This window comes from Ischnura elegans (assembly GCF_921293095.1).
Source record: "Ischnura elegans chromosome 13 unlocalized genomic scaffold, ioIscEleg1.1 SUPER_13_unloc_1, whole genome shotgun sequence".
NCBI classification, from domain to species: Eukaryota; Metazoa; Arthropoda; class Insecta; order Odonata; family Coenagrionidae; genus Ischnura; species Ischnura elegans.
The window spans coordinates 18,750,634-18,763,657 of NW_025791657.1; the positions used below are offsets into that span (position 1 = coordinate 18,750,634).

Here is a 13,024-nt window from a genome sequence, read left to right on the forward strand (position 1 = left end):
CCCCTTGGTCTATTGTAGTGATTATTACTCCATAATTTCCTCTAGGGAGACCACCTATGATAAATCTTGCGATTGTTTTCTCGTCAAAATTAGCCTTGGATGCCTTCAATCTCCTGTTTAAATTGAAAAATTGAACATTGCCAGCCTCAAAAAGTTATCCACCTACTGCAAGTTTGGTGCATCTCTCAACGACTATCGCAGAGACCGACTGGTGAGGGGTATCAGAAGCGAATCAACCAAGCAGAGATTACTGGGAGAGGCAGCCCTAACCTACGACCAGGCAGTGAAAATCGTCTGCTCGGTCGAGGCGGCGGAGAAGGATGCAGCGGTGCTGACGGTCAACGGCCGCATCGGCCGAGTCCAGCGGATGGCAGGGCAACAACATCTGCTGACAAAGGACAGATGTGGCACCAGTCAGAGCGCAAGATTCGAGAGAGCGCATTGTTTGTGCTGTGGGCAGTATGGCCATTATAGAAAGCAAAACAAGTTGTTTGGTGTTTTGTGCCATAAATATGGTAAAAGCAATCACATATCGAAAGTGTGTAAGTCAGTAGAATCTGGTAAGACACCAAACTATCAGTGTTCTAAGTTTAAGAAAAATAAGCCTTATAAGCCTAAATTGCAGTATAAAAGGTACTATGCAAATTATAGGCATCACAATTTTGTGATGTGTGTATTACGTGACCACTCAAGTGTAAGTATTTATGAAATAATGCAACACCGAAATTTCATAAACAGAATGTAATTCATCAAAAACAAAGAATAATTTCCTACCTTATATTTCTCTGTTTATCAATTAAATACGCTTTGATGTAAACAAATTTTTGTTTCTATAAGAAGAAGCCATAAAGAAATCAACTTTTCAAAAATTACATTAAAAAATTCCTACCTTATCCTTGTCAGTTTTTTGTTTCATCTCGAGTAACTAATACTTTGAAAATTATGTTAAAAACGTACAGCATTTATTGAATGAGTGTGAAAAATTAAAAGAAGGGATTAAGGTTGACCCTATTAAAATTAAAGTTTTAGTTAGAGGTCAAGAAACAAATTTTGAAGTTGACACGGGAGCAAGTGTCACTGTTTTTAGTGAGCATTTCTAAAAAAGTAATTTCAGTATAAGTGCATTGTTGCCTAGTGATCTCATGATCTCTGCGTTCATACAGTAACGAGCCTATTTGACCTGTGGGAAAGGTAACAGTTGATGTTTGCTATAAAAGTATGCATCATAGAAATTTGGATTTCTATGTTATTAAGGGGGGCTCACATCCATTAATGGGTCATGAGTGGCTCAAGGTACTTGGAGTAGACATTTCATTCAAGAGTAACTTTTGTGCTGTTGATAAACCTATCCAAATGTAATAATCTTATCATAATGTAATGATAAACCTACCCTATCATTATGACACTAATGTTGAGTTAATGAAATCAGAGTTATTTCGCCAATTTCTGGAAGTATTCAATGAGAAATTAGGTCAGTATAAAGGAGAACCCGTAAGGCTTAACCTTACCATATTCAGTGTGGAGCACGTCAATTGACATGGTCCCGTCCAAGCCGAATTACGGAGCACGTCATTTGATGCATTCTGCTGGTCAGACGATGGTCTTTCTCCACCTCTGTACGCAACTGATATCCATTTCCGAGTATTCCGATCGTGTGCATGGCCTTCTGCAAGCTTCCCTCTTTCCACCGGATTTGCAAATAGCAGTATTTGAACGGAAGATATGGCACGAAAACCTCTCTCCGTTTTTCTTTCTTATTTTATCGGCCAATTCTGACGAAGTTCATGAAAATCGTACCCGCATTGAATGTGTTAAAGAAAATGCTAGGCCAAGGTACTTCAAACCAAGACCCACCCCTTTCCTTAGAAGACAAAGGTTGAGAGGGAATTGCAATGTCTAGTTGACGAAAAAGTGTTAACGCCTGTACCTAGCTGCACTTGGGGTACGCCTATCGTGCCCACGCTTAAAGCTAATGGTGGCATCAGAATCTGTGGGGATTTTAAGGTCACATTAACCCAGCATTTGGAGGTTGATAAATACCTGATACCTTGAATTGAGGATTTATTTGTAAGCATGCATAAAGGTAGGCATTTAAGAAAAATTGATTTAAGGAATGCATTTATGCAATTGAGGCACAAAAACTTAGTGTAATTAGCACGCACAAGGGTCTCATATCTTAATGCAGAGTGCCCTATGGTATTTCAAGTACACCAGGAGTATTGCAATAAGTCATTGAACAAACCGTAGCAGGGTTAGAAGGTACTGTTGTGTTTTTAGATGACATTTTGGTTAGTGCACCGGATACTAAAACTCATTATGAGCGATTGGAGGCTGTGTATAAAAATCTTAGTGAATGTGGTCTAACAGTAAAAAAGGAAAAATGTAAATTGTTTGCAAGTAAGGTTGAATATTTAGGGTTTAACATTAATAAAGACGGAGTGCACACATCTCAAGATAAGGTAGCTGTTGTTGTGAATGCATCCATACTGAGATCGGTAAATGAAGCTAGAGCATTTATTGGCCTAGTAAATTATTATTCAAAGTGTATAAAAAAACATGTCATCCATTTTAAATCCAATGCACAAACTTCTACGTAAAGATGTTCCGTTCAAATTTGGGAAAGACTGTCTGAATGCATTCAATGAAGTAAAGAAAACCTTGACGCAAGCACCTGTGTTGGCACATTATGATCCAACACTGCCCGTGAAATTGGCAGTTGACATTATCCTGGACTTGGTGCTGTTGTAAGCATAGTCACTCTCAACATTGGGAAATGTGTGGGGACATTTTTTGGCCATAAAAGGTTTATTAATAAAATCTCTCAACACATAATGCCAAAAATGTTGATAAACAGTGACCCAATACTTTATTCAGACCACATAAAATACATTGGACTCCAGATTGACTACCAATTATCATGGAATGGACAAGTATCAATGGTAATATCACGCATCCATTGGGGACTCAGAAGGCTACGTGGAATGTGTTGTGTTGTTTGTCCACTATATGACGTTTTCTATGTTACATTGTAACCAAACAGAAATAAAATTCCTCCTTGAGAACAAAATAAAATAGGGTAGTTTTAGTCGAAGGGCCAGTTGCATTCCATTCACGCACCCTATCTCCTGCAGTGCATGGGTACTCGCAGATAGATAAGGAGGCATTAGCTGTTATTCTTGGCATTAAGAAGTTCAACCAATATTTGCACGGACGGAAGTTAACCTTATGCACAGATCACAAACCATTATTAAGCATTTTTGGTTCAAAAAGGGGATTGCCTGTTTTTGCTGCAAGTAGACTGCAGAGATATGCTTTGTTTTTATCAGGGTATAATTTTGATGTTCAGTACGTTAAATCTGAAAAACATGATAATGCCATCACCTGACTCACACTCTGTTAATGAAGAAACAAAATGGGTAGAAACTTATTTGCATAGCATAGCTGAGAGATCTGTACCACTAAATTTTGAACATGTAAGGAAAAAAACACATGGTGATCCTATCAGAAAGAAGGTGTACAATAGGGTGGTTTCCTATTATTTTTTTATTGCCTAAATCGAAAGATTATTACACCTGGAGTACGTATTTCACGCATTTAGATTTTTAAATGACCATATCTATTTTTCGGGATTAAATTAAAAGTGAAAATTTTCAAGCACGCGAAAACGCGACGTGTAAGTATGAATGCCGGGAAATCTCTCCGTGAGACTTATTTCTGGTTCCCGCTGCCCCCCTGTGAGGTGACCTTGAGGCGAGGCTTAGCGCTGATACAATGCAGGCTGCTAGCGGGTAGCTGAGTACCCTGCTGGCTGGTAGCACTTGTCTTAAATAAGGATTATTAATACCTTATCAAATGAAGAAAACTTTCCGACCTAAGCCAGTTTTAATAAGTGATTATTAAGAAATGTTTCCCTGAGCTCTACGCCTCATGCATGCATTGGTAACCTCAGACGATGTATAACTCCTATCCTCTCGTGTAGAAACTAGGTTCCAGTGACGTCACGTGGAGTGGCATCGCATGGGCGCCAATCTGGCCCTTTTCAAATGAGGATAAAAATGGACCATTGCCATTCGTCTAAACCGCTATTTCTATAAACGAAATAATTTGTATATTTTGAATACACTAATGGTGGGTAACGAATCGCAATCAATGCTTTTCGTTTTCTTTGATGAAGGAAACTACCCTATTATGAAATGAATGGGTGGCCTAACTTTATCTCACAGGAAAATAGTGAGTTACAGCCATATTTCTTAAGGAACTGATGGTAGAGCATGGTATTATTACGTTGGGATACAAAATTGTTGTTCGAAGTAAATTGCACGAATGAATTGCATTCTGGTCATCTAGGTATTGGAAAGATGAAATCTGTGGCTAGAAATCATGTTTGGTTCCTTAATATTGATAGAGGAATAGAACACGTAGCTAACAATTGCTCGACTTTCCTTAGAGAACATTCTAGCCCTCCTGAGAGTGAATTTCATAAGTGGCACTATCCCTCTTCTCCTTGGGAGAGGTTACACAGGGTTCCCACTCTAACTACATTATAAAATTCACGGTTGTTTCCAGGTTTTCACGGTATGAATGTCATCAAATTCACAGTTTGTAGATAAGGCATTTTAAGCAGAAATATTGATCACGTAACAATCATCGGCTGCACGTTAGCTACAAATGTAACAAACGCAACAGATGCCTTGAACGCAAACGCAGCAATGAAACTGCTACCTCTTATGACGTCACCCATAGTTAGCAAAGTTCAGGTCCTGCTAAAGGGTGTGAGTGGGAAAATGGAGAGAGCAGGGTGGCAGGAAAGTGAAGAAGTGCCTGATTTTTTGACAGGGTTAACGTATTCCACTTGCAGGCTTAAGGTCAATGTACTGTCATGGCACACACGGACCAATTAATAATAGCGCTTCGAATACACGTGTGCAGAAAAATGCGTGGACAGTATTTACACTTGACTCGGCCTTGAAACATGAATGGATTATCGATTTTTCTTTTAATCTGTCTATCGTAATTATACAATCAAGTTTGAGAGATTTTTAAGGTTTTATGATGAAATTCACCGCTATTTCCAGGTTTTTTCACGGTAGGCTAAATTGACGGCTTATTAACGGTTTTAAGGTTTAATATTTGCGCTTTTGAATACACATCTGCAGGTAAATGCGTGGACAGTGTCTGCACATGACTCAGCCTTGAAACATGATAGAAATATCGATTTTTATTTAATTCCGTCTATCGACGTTCTGCAATCAAGTTTGAGAGATTTCTAAGGTTTTAAGGCGAAATTCACGGCTATTTCCAGGTTTTTTTCACGGTACCCAGTGAGAAATGGGTGGTGGAATCCATGTTGACTCGTGGATATATGGTGGTGGTGGATATTGAGTGGTTGGACCCACGTGGAATCCACGTTGATTTCAAGTGGATTTGTGGTGATTAGCATTAAATGTTAAACAGAATTTCTAATTTGTGGAACTTAACTCTATGGTGACATTGCGTCATTTATCATCCTGAAACCACGCTAGTTATGTGAAAATGTACCGCACATTCTATTTTTATATAATTCGTGGAAAGGCAGCCATGAGAGCACATGAAAAATCGTAGACACATATATAGAAGGTTTAGATATAGAGTGGTTGAGGTTTTAATGGTTTTAGGACAGCACCTACTGCTGTTTTAATTTTTCCACCAAATTTCCACGTGGGTTCCACGTTGATTCCATGACCAAAAACACGTGGTATCCACGTTAATTCTCCACGTGGGTTCCACGTGGATTCCACCACCCATTTCTCCCTGGGTAGACAAAATTAACGGCTTTTTCACGGGTTTAAGGTTTTCACCGTTGAGTGGGAACCCTGTTACATGTCGACTACTTGGGCCCTTTTAAAGTAAAAATGTATTTGGTGGTGATTGATGCTCATTCTAAAAGGCTTGAGGTAGCTTTTGGTGGTGGCTTCATTTGTGGCTTGAGGTGGCTTTTATTTGCGGTTAGCTCTACCTCGGCTAAGGTAACCAGAGAAAAGCTCAGAGAGCTATTCTCAAGATTTGGACTTCCTTTTTCTTTATATTCCCATAAAGCCCACGTTTCACCTCATTAGAATATCAAAATTTTACGGAATGAAATGGTGTGAAGCACTCATTTTCACCATCATATCACCCTCCATCTGATGGTCAGGCGGAGATTTCTGTTAAGTATGCTAAGCATAAGTTAAGTTGTGCTTTTGTAGAAAATGCAGATGTAAATATTGCCCTGAGCAATATAATACGGTGTTTAGTTACAGAAACTCTGTTCATAGTATTACAAATTAAACCCGAGATTATTTAAGATAAATAGACCTATTAAAGCCAAATGTGGTCAAGAAATTGGAACTTAAGCAAGAAAAACAAAAAGAGTATTTTAGTGACAAGAAAACAAGGATTTTCTTTGAAAATCAACCTGTTCTAAATAGGGAATATCGCTGTAAAGACAAATGGTTTGAAGGTACCATATTAAAACAATTGAGTAGAGTCATTTTTTCTGTTATGGTCAAATCAGGGCTAATCTGGAACAGGCATATTGATCAGCTGATCGCACTTGACAGTAGCATTGAGCCTGTTATCGGCGAGGCATGTGTCCCTGCTACCCCTCGCTCAATCAAGGTTGGTGATTCTGATGCCACGAGATCACCCGATAGTCGGACTACTCCGATACACCCACCCCCACAAAATAATGCCATGTCTCTATCTACACCTACTGTTGGTGTCAAAATGATGTGCCGCTGCACTTAGCAAATTTTTATCTAAACTTCAATGTTTGCCACAATAATGAATAATATGTCATTTTAAAGGAAATTTTATTCTCAATTCTAATTTTTTTTTTAATGAAAAATTCCGAAATGTAGACACACAAGTGCAATAAATGACTCCACGCACCATAAAATTAGCCATTTTGTCAACTTCATGAACTTTGTAACTCAGCCAAGGGAAAACTACAACGTCTAAAACATTCCTCTTCGCCAATTAGTTGCAAACATTAAAGCAATTAATGAAATGGCTTTTTCGTATTTTTAGAATGCATATTTTGTTGTAAAATGATGAAAATATTTAAACACTAACTAGTCCCACTGTTTACCCCAAAAGAAATAATAAAAATTGATAGAAACACTTCTTAAGTTACTAAAAATTTTTCTGTGATCCATATTCTATAAAAATATTGATATTTGTGAATGTCAATAACTTCTATCAATGTCATGTTGCCCAATGGTGCCGCGCCAGGCCAGTGCTGATTACTGGGAAGCCAGGTTTTGCACGCAAGACGTGGCAATGCCGCATTCGTTTGCTCCAGCATATTTTTTTAATGCCCATATATAAACTATACTATATAAAAATCACGTATTTTCGGATCATAGAAAATTTTCAAATAAATTAAGAAGTGCTTCTATCAATTTTATTTTTTCTTTCGGGGTAAACTGTAGGACTAGATAGTGTTTAAACATTTTCATTATTTTACAACAAAATATGCATTCTAAAAATACGAAAAAGCCATTTCATTAATTAATATTAATTTTTGCAACTTATTGTAGAAGATGAATGTTGTAGACGTAGCAGGTTCAGTTACTAAGTTCATGAAGTTGACAAAATGGCTAATTTTACGGTGTGCGGAGTCATTTATCGCACTCGCGTGTCTACATTTTTAAATTTTTCATAAAACAAAAAATAACACTTAATTGAGAATAAAATTTACTTTAAAATGACGTATTATTCATTATTGTGGCATACACTGAAGTCCAGAAATAAATTTGCAAATTACAGGGGCTCATTAATTTGGATGCCAACAGTAGTTTATCTCTACCACCACCTTCTCCTGTCACTAAGCGGTACCCTACTCATGTAAGGAAACCAGTAGAAAGATTGAACTTATGAGTAGAAATGTTTGTAATTTTTGTGTATTATGATTGAGTGTATTATTCTATTTTTGTGGTGAGGAGAGAAATGTTTATTTAATGAAAGAGTCATTGTTTTTCTTTTGATTTGATCCACATCATATGATTGCAATGTGACTAACTTGTGACTTTTTAAAAATATTGTTTTCAATCTGCCAGATATTTGTTCCAGAAATTGTTAAAATTTTGAGGGAGATGATGTTATGCATGAGAAATAATGAATAAATCTCATTGGCCATCATTCGCACCCAGGATGTACAAGGCAGTATGGGAAACCAGCTTGGCCAGGGGAGTCAATGTGTTCCGACCTCACGTAGTGCAGTTCTCTCTCTTATTTTCCTAACCGATTCCCCAAAATGCCGCAAACGTTCCAGTGGTCTACATCAATTAGGCAAAAATTGGAAGAAGGACCTTAACAAGACTATGAAAAGCATGAACTTGTGAAGATCAGGGTACTATTCTTGCTAGTGCGCATCAACAGATAAAACTCTCGTATTAGGAGAAAGATCTGAGGTTTTCCCGGCGTATGATAATGTTGAAGTTATTTCGGGTTTCCCACCGGATGAGGTTCGATGGTCGTGTCGTCCATCGTCATCAGGGCTGATGAAATTATTTTTGATCATTTCTCTAACATGATGATATTTGATGTCTATGTGTTTGGACATCTTGGATTCAATGCAATTCTTAGCAGCAGCAGTGGCTCCGTGGTTGTCCACATAGACGGTGCAGTTCATAATTCTGACACATGTAAACTCTACGCTGAAAAAATATTGGTGTCAAATGCTAGGGCTTAAGTGAACTATGGCATTGATTACTAATTTGAATTTTTTAAAATTGTTTTTTATATGACCACTAAGGGCATACCATCGAAACGTCGGCAGAGATGGAGAACATTATCCAGTGGGAAACCCGAAATAACTTCAACATCTCATAATAGGAGTCTACGTGGATGATTGTTACCTCACTGGTGACCATCAGAAGATTTAAGAGGGGGTTTCGTGCAGCATACTCCGTTGGGATACCACTTGGATTTGGCGAAGAATATTCTTCGCATGAGGATTGCAACAAAAATGGTGGAGGATTTACCTGGAGGAGATAAGAAGAACCATGTCAACCATCAAAGCAGAGTAAATAGCCCAAAGTGTTGTGTCAAAGGAGGTCACCAGGATCTGTGGACTATTTGAAGGCTATGGGCTCAAACATCTGGGAGCAAAACCTATTACAGTAAAACCTCTACGTAGTGAACCTCTTTACATCATAAACCTCCATGCTTCATACCACCCCTACGGTCCCGTCAGATTTACAAGCAAATTTATAGGCAAACCTCTCATGGTTCTTACCCCTTTATCTTGTAAAACCTCCACTTATCCAGTGATGGCAAGTGAAACGAAACGAAAATATTTCGTTTCGACTCGGAGGGAAACGAAATTATGAGGCCTACGTATAGTATCGTTCCTGCACGAAATTAAAATCATCACGGAGTTTGGTTTAGATCCGGGACGAAACTTTAATCCCAGGAACGAAACAAAATAAACAAAACTCCGCCGCTCATAGTTAACTTTCGATCCCAGAAGTTGAGTGGAGGGGGATAAGAGGGAATAGTTTCGACCCATTACATTTGACGTACAGCAGACTCCCGATTATCCGGCTGCGGTTTATCCGGTTTGCGGATTATCCGTGCATGATTTTTACTCTCGCTCAATTTTTTCCGCGATCTTTATTTTTTTTTTTAATGAAATCGGACGCAAAATCATCGGAATTACTGCATCAATGCCAGGAACACCGGGCTTATCATTTCCGTAAGAATCCCCTTCCTAAAACGGAAGCGATGACATGCTAGCTGCATTCACGGGAGTACCGTGTTCCTGTTTTCCAAGCCTCGCAGTGCGCGACCACGATCCGTAATCACCGATACACATCCCGCAGCAGTTGCAACCCGAGCAAATTGTGCGAGACGCGACTACGTGGCGTGGTGCCTGACAGTGTAGTTTCCGACATCGAGCAGTGGTTTTGAAGCATTCGCGCAAACCACTTTTCTGTATCCGTGATCACACAGCCACGGATGTGTGATTTTCGAAATCAGGCCTTACATGGAGCATTAATAATACGAGTACAACCATGTTATCGCCGCTAAAAAGATCGTGAACTGGCAAAGTGAGCTCTCAATGAATCCGGAAACCAATCTAAAATAACAGACTAACTGCTTTAATAATAATATATTGTTTGTTTTACGTATATTATAAATATTACGAGACATTTAAGTGAAAGTTTGGATTATCCGTGTTTCCCTATTATTCGTGCCGTCTCTCCCCATCATTATCCCGGATAATCGGGAGTGTACTGTACTTGTAGAGAGGTTAAATCATTGAGCTTAAAAATCGAATGTACGGTTTGTGTCCACCGTTCTCCTGTTAGTGGTAAAAATATATGAGTGCCCTATGCATCGTAAGATTTCACTTTTTCCCGGCGTATTTTGGCGGTGAATTCTTCTCGGGTTTCCATCCGGGTGAGCTCCATCTCCATCGCTGCCGACGTTTCGATAGAATCCTTTTCTATCGTCATCAGGGCCGATGATGCCAGTAGGAAAGTGCCAGGTTTATATATCCTCGGTCGTTATGTTGGGTCGTTCTGATTGGCGGAGAAAGAGTGCGCTTTTCCCGCCACTTTCAAAATCAGGTTCCATGCCTTACTTAAGTTGAAACCCTCGTCTCTGTTGAAGTTTTTCTTGGAGAGTCGTATTTCAATTGCCTCCTTGGTGAGACGATCCCAGTAGCCGCTGGAGTGGCAGAGAATTTTGGTGTTTTCCCAGCGAATCGCGTGGTCAAGATTGATGGCGTGCTCCGCAACCGCCGATTTCGATGGTTGGTTGCGGAGCACGCCATCAATCTTGACCACGCGATTCGCTGGGAAAACACCAAAATGCTCTGCCACTCCAGCGGCTACTGGGATCGTCTCACCAAGGAGGCAATTGAAATACGACTCTCCAAGAAAAACTTCAACAGAGACGAGGGTTTCAACTTAAGTAAGGCATGGAACCCGATTTTGAAAGTGGCGGGAAAAGCGCACTCTTTCTCCGCCAATCAGAACGACCCAACATAACGACCGAGGATATATAAACCTGGCACTTTCCTACTGGCATCATCGGCCCTGATGACGATAGAAAAGGATTCTATCGAAACGTCAGCAGCGATGGAGATGGAGCTCACCCGGATGGAAACCCGAGATGAATTCACCGCCCTATGCATCTATTGGCGGTAGGCCGAGCCTCTACTTCATTTAACCGTGCGTCGTACTCGGTGTGTGGGTCGAAACTAAACCGTTCGAAGGTGAAGCACGTGGTCCCTCCAGTGCGAAACATTATCTACGTTTCGTTTCGTCCGAGAGTTTTAGTTTAGTTTGGACCTGAGGTAGTTTGGACTCCGATTTCGTTTCGACCCCGAGTTTAGGTCCCCGGGTTTAAATCCATTTTGTTTCGTCTCTACATTTCGCTCCCGGAATCGAAAGTAGTGAAATTTGACTGGTTTTTACTTCGTTTAATTTCTATTGCCATCCCTGAAAGTGATAACAACGAGATACCCCCAAGACAGCCAAACTATCTCCGCAAATTGTAGTGGGACAACTAGAGACCATTAATGCAGCCGCGATTACATACATGGAATGACATTTTCAGCGATAAATGTTTCACCATCATTTTTTTTCTTATACACCTTTAATATGCTTTAATTTTCATGTTAATCATTAGTTGTGGCCATATTGTTCCACATGAGAGACTACCTCACAGTAAATAAGGGAAATAGTATCCAACTATCCTAATCATTTTAAGTGACTATTGAATTGAGAGAGATAACATTGTTTTCCCTCGAATCATGGTAAAAATCATGCGACAGCGCTCGCTTTCTGTAATTATTAAATAAGGAATATATGTTCACTAATGCTTAAATATTTGTTTAAACACATAAATATAATAGTTTAAAGCACAGTAGAGCCTTTCATTTCCAAATGATATGAAATAATGGTGCCTATCACTGAAACCTCTCTATAGTGAACCTCCATGAATCAAATTGCCCAAATTCTGGTCCCCTCCATTACAATGTAAAGAGGTTTCACTGTACTGTCTATGTGGACAACCAAGGAGCCACTGCGGCTGCTGAGAATTGCATTGAATCCAAACACATAGACATCAAATATTATCATGTTAGAGAAATGATAAAAAATAATTACATAATTCTGACGCATGTAAACTCTAAGTTGAAAAAATATTGGTGTCAAATGCTAGGGCTAAAGTGAAATATGACATTGATTATTAATTTGTATTTTTTTTATATGACCAGCATGGGGAGGTGCTATATAAAATGGTTCATTTGTGCGTGTTGGTCATGTTAGTAATGTTTCACATTCTTGCTGTTTCTCTTCTTCTTCTGTTTTGTTGTTTATGTCTATTCGATTGTTTGATTGTCGGATTGTTGTAATATTTTGAGTCTGTGAAAGTGATGAAGTAAAAGACGAGAGTAACCTAAAATTCTCGTCTTGTGATGTTGTATTTGACGAAAGCTGGAGCAAGTTCTCAGGTATATTCTGGGGTGACAATGCATGGGACGATTCACCGGAAAGGTGAAGGGGAGAGGAGAGGCAAGGTGATGACGTTGACATCGTAGATTTGGATGATTCCAAGAGTATGGGTAAAAAACAGGTAGATGTGGGATTAAGGAGATGTATTTGTGTCAGGAGGAAGCAAGTATGTTTAACCCGGGAGTGGTCGCCCCGGGTCGCTCCGACCCGCACGCAACTATTTATATCTGTCCTGTATGTGCAAAGTAACAAACGGTCTTCACTTTCCGTGTAGCTGCTTCTCTAAAACCCTCCTACCATACCCTGTTGAGTTTCTTCAGTTTCCGCTCGTTTGTTGACCTAGTCGTGCATGTGCGGGTCACCCTGACCCGCAGCGACCATTAGCGTTGTCAAAAATTGTGGTTTGGACCTTAGGGTTGGGGTGAGTGGAGGTCGCGATGATGGATGTATGAGTTGAGGACTGGGTTAGGGGCCTTCGGTGGGGTCGGGGGTGGAGGTCCTGGTGTGACATGACTTAGTGCAAGGGCTGCACCTTC

At 39.7% G+C, this 13,024-nt stretch overlaps 1 long non-coding RNA gene across 1 annotated transcript in view; it reads right to left on the reverse strand.

The window, feature by feature from the left end:
* Nucleotides 1-8,885: 8,885 nt before the first annotated feature.
* Nucleotides 8,886-13,024, reverse strand: part of LOC124172187 — a 49,967-nt gene continuing 45,828 nt past the window's right edge. Inside the window, exon 3 of the long non-coding RNA XR_006868073.1 lies at nucleotides 8,886-9,005. This is a non-coding gene — a long non-coding RNA (uncharacterized LOC124172187). The remainder of the gene's footprint in view (nucleotides 9,006-13,024) is intronic.